Source organism: Chrysochloris asiatica, unplaced genomic scaffold, assembly GCF_000296735.1.
Source record: "Chrysochloris asiatica unplaced genomic scaffold, ChrAsi1.0 scaffold00125, whole genome shotgun sequence".
In the NCBI taxonomy this organism is placed as follows: domain Eukaryota; kingdom Metazoa; phylum Chordata; class Mammalia; order Afrosoricida; family Chrysochloridae; genus Chrysochloris; species Chrysochloris asiatica.
Genome location: NW_006408643.1, coordinates 6,469,169 through 6,473,919, shown reverse-complemented (window position 1 = coordinate 6,473,919; position 4,751 = coordinate 6,469,169).

Sequence of the window (4,751 nt, the reverse complement as noted above, 5' to 3'; positions counted from 1 at the left end):
CTGCTCTTCTCCATTAATGGTCCTAGGGACCTCTGCTCCCAAACTGCAAAATTAATCACTCCCCTCCTTTCTACAAAATGTCTACCTTTATATGTACAACCCACACAATCAGTCCTGATAATAATTATTCACTATTGTATCACAAGAGACCTGTCCGCATTTCATTTCATCAGCCCTGCCTAGACAGATTGGATACTACTCAGTGGAGATTCTGCCTTCCTCCAGGCCCTGTGGATCGCTCGTCAACACTTTAAAGAGGTCTTGTGCAGCAGACTTGCCAATGAAATGGGTCCTTTGATTTCCTGATTGTGCTTCCATGATGCTGATGGCTGATCTGAGCAAAATAAAGTCTTTGACAACTTCAATTTTTTTCTCCATTTATATAGATGTTGTTTATTGGTCCAGTGGTGAGGATTTTTGTTTTCTTTACATTGAGGTGCAGCCCATACTGAAGGCTGTGTATGGTCTTTGATCTTCATCAGTAAGTATTTTAAGTCCTTTTCATTTTCAGCAAGCAAGGTTGTATCATCTGCATATTACAGGTTGTTAATGAGTCTTCCTCCAATCCTGATGCCATGTTTTTCTTCATATAATCCAGTTTCTCGAATTGGTGGTTCAGCATGCAGAGTGAATAGGTATGACGAAAGAATACAACCCTGGCACACACCTTTCCTAATTTTAAATCATTCGGAGTTCCCTTGTTCTGTTCTAACAACTGCTTCTTGGTCTATGTACAGGTTCCTCATGAGCACAATGAAAAGTTCTGGAATAATCATTCTCCGCCATGTTGTTCAGAGCTTGTCATGATCCACATAATCGAAAGCCTTTGCGTGGTCAATAAAGCACAGGTATTCTCTGCTTTTAGTCAAGATCCATCTGACGTCAGCAATGATGCTCCTTGTTGCATATCCTCATCTAAGTCTGGTCTGAATCTCTGGCCATTCTCTGTCAATGTAATATTACAGCTGTTTTCTAAAAAAAAAAAATTTTTTTAAACACTAGTTAAGCTAAACTATTGTTTGGATACAAGAAAACTTGACGGGTTTTTTGGTGTAAAATTTATATGTTTGAAGTATGAGAGACAAAGTCTGGTCACACTAAGATGAGCAGGAGTTTCTGGGTTCATTCAGCCTCCATGGCTCCAGTAAGTCTTTGTTGTTGTTGTTGTTGTTATGTGCCATGGAGTCGGTTCCAACTCATAGCGACCCTGTACAGGGTTTCCGAGGCTATAAATCTTTATGGGAGCAGAAAGCCTCATTTTTCTCCCACAGAACAGCTGGTAGTGTCAAACTGCTGACCTTGCGGTTCACAACCCGATGTTGTTGTTGTTAGGTGCCATCCAGTTGGTACCGACCCACAGCGACCTTCTGCACAGCAGAACGAAATACTGCCCGATCCTGGGCCAACCTCACTACTGTTGCCACACTTGAGTCCATCGATGCTGCCACTTGGCCAATCCATCTCGTTGGGATCTTCCTCTTTTTCTATGACCCTCCACCTTACCAAACATGATATCCTTCTCCAGTGACTGGTCAGTGACTGCTCACAACCCGATAGTCCATTAGAAATTGAATTTCTGTTCCACATTTCCCCTCTTTTGATCAAAAGTCTTCGCTAGAATCTTTGTCTTTAAGGTTTTTAGTGACTGTGGCCAGATTTTTGTAAGTAGATCCCCAGGCCTTTCTTCTGATGCACTTCTGGGTGACTTGAACCTCCAAGTTTTCAGTTAGCTCTTCCCAAGCTTTGGCACCACAGCCTTGTATCAAGACCACCTACACAGTATTCCGGGGCACAGTGCAGAATGCATAGGGTTGCTATGAGTCAGAATAGACTCAATGGTAGTGGATTTGATTTTGGTTTTGGTGAAAAATGAAAATTGGGAACCCAGGTTCAAATAATCGACACCTTAGGCCTTAGTGAGCTGAAATGTCAATTTTGAGTCAGACAATCATATGGATTACTTGAAAGAAGTGCAGACAGATGCTCCTTAGAAGCAAATGGCGAGACTTTGTCTCTCATACTTCGGACATTGATCAGAAGGGACCAGTCCCTGGAGAAGGACATCAAAAGAGGAAGACCCCCGATGAGATAGATTGGCACAGTGGCAGCAGCAATGGGTTCAAACACAACAATTGTGAGGCTGGCCCAGGACTGGGCAGTGTTTCCTTCTGATGTGTATCAGTTTACTATGAGTTGGAGCTGACTTGACAACACTGAACAACAAAATCATGTTCAAAAATGATGTTGAATTTCAACACGATGACAGCAGAGCCTGAGCCCCGGGCCTACCTGGACCCCACCCTACCTGTTGCCCTGGGCTCCCTCACCCACATGGAGGTTAGAATTCTCCTCTATCTTCCCAGGTAGTCTCAGGGCAGGGGGTTGATGCTTCTACATCCTGAATCACTCCTTGGAAAGCAGAGACCCGGAGAGGTTGGGACTTGTCTGAGATGATGTCTATACAGCAGAAGGCTGAGTCAGACCTCAGACTCGGGGCTTCTGACTCCCAGTCCATCTCCCCCTCCTTGTCATCACCTCTGAGAACATGTATTCAGCGTCTGTAGTCTGTCGGGTCCGAGACCGGGTGCTGGGAGGGGGCACAGGGTAGAGGGAGACCTGTCCCTGGCTGTGGGAATACCCGGTCTTATGGGGAAGACAGGTGACCCCCTACAAGACAAGATGGGGGTACACAGGACCTGGGGAAGGTGTGATTCATAGCACCCACGCTGGGGAGGCTGGCTTCCGGGGAGTCAGGAAACATAGGGTTTATTTTTCTGGGCTTTCTGGGGTGTGCCAAAGACCTCTTTGATGTGTTGAAGAGCAAATATGTCACTTTGAGGACTAAGGTGCAGCAAGCCGTGAACTTTCAGTCACCTCCTATGTATGCAAAAGCTCGACAGTGAATAAGGAATTGGGAAGAATTGATGCCTTGGAACGATGGTGTTGGCAAAGAAGATTGAATACACCATTGTCTTACTTCTCTCGTGCTACTACTATACCAGCCATCCCAGAAGTGGGTGGTTTTTACAAACAGATATTTAGTCTATCACATTTTAAGAGGCTAGATGTCTGAATTCAGGGTGTCAGCTCTGGGGAGAGGCTTTCTCTCTCTGTGTTGGCTTTGGGGGAAGGTCCTTATCTCCCTACAACTTCTGTGGGCCTAACTTTCTGTAGTGTTCTCTGTGTGTCTTGGCTTCTATCTGCCCCTGGGTCTAGGAGGGTCTCAGCGCAGGGATTCTGGGTTCAAAGGATGCATTCCACTCCTGGCTCTACTTTCTCCAGTGAACTCAGAACACTTGTTTGACCTCTTTCATATCTCTAGAGAGATTGACTCAAGATACAGCCTCATCTTACAACCAACATAACTGCCTCTAATTGTGCCTCCTTAACATCGTAGAAGGCAACACAAGATAATCATATCAGATTAAAAAAAAATAATAAAAGGAGAATAATTATATAATACTGAGACTACACGGCCTGGTCAAGTTGATGCACAATTTCTGGGTGTGGGAGAGATACAATTCAATCCGTAAAAACAAAACAAATCTGTTTTGGAAAAAGTGCAGCCAGAATTCTTCTTAGAAGCCAGGATGGTGACACTTGATTGAATGTACTTTGGATATGTCATCAGGAGGGACCGATTTCTGGAGAAGGACATCATGCTTTCTAATGTGGAGGGTCAGTGAAAAAGCAGAAGACCTCCTACAAGATGGATTGAGACAGTGGCCACAGCAATGAACTCAAATGTGGCAACAACTGTGAGAACAGGACAGGACCGGGCAGTGGGTCGTTCTCTTGTGTGTAGAGTCGCTATGAGTTGGAACTGACTCGATGGCACTTAACAAAATCTTAGCCTTACAAGGGGTCTAAGAAAACCCAGTCGCTCTCCCGTGTCTTAGGTGGAAAAACCTTAAAACAGAGCTTGAGACAGGAATGGGGGCGGAGGGCTCTTGGGGTACACCTTTAAGGTGGTGATAATGGTATGTACCCCTATCAAGATCAAATTCCTTTCTGCTTTGAATTTTTTGTTGAAATGATGTGTTTTCTGTAATAGAATACATTTAAAAAGGAATGAAAAAATAATTTTTTTTAGGTTGTAAGGATTTTGATATAATTGTTGTTAAGTGCCATCAAGTTGGTTCCGATTTATAATGACCCTGTATAGGGTTTCTGAGGAGCAGCTAGTGAGTTTGAACTGCTGAATTAGTGAAACATAGATATCCCACGAAGGAGCTCTGGTAGCGTAGTGGTTACGAGTCAGGCTGCTTACCTCAAGTCCAGCAATTCAAAATGACCAGCTGTTGCACAGGAGAAAGATGAGGCTTTCTGCTCCCGAAAAGATTTACAGCCTCGGAAACCTTATATAGGGTTACAATGAGTCGGATCAGATTCCACGGCAGCTAACCAACCACAGTAGTTTCCAGTTGGGCTGCTAACCTCAAGGTCAGCAGTTCGAAACTACCAGCTGTTCCATGGGAGAAAGATGAGGCTTTCTCCTCCTGTAAAGATTTGCAAACTCAGCAACCCTATACAGGGTGGCTACTAACCGACCACCACCATTACCAAGCATATCTCCCACGGAGTATCTTGCTAGGATTGTTGGGCTAAGTACCATTTCTTCAGATTCCTGCAGTTACACAGGCTTCCACCAGATGGCAGCATACACTAAAAGTAGGGTAGCAGCTTCTCACTAAACTCCCAAGCTGGAAAATGTAGGTGGGTACTGTATGACAGAAAGGAGCTCTGGTAGC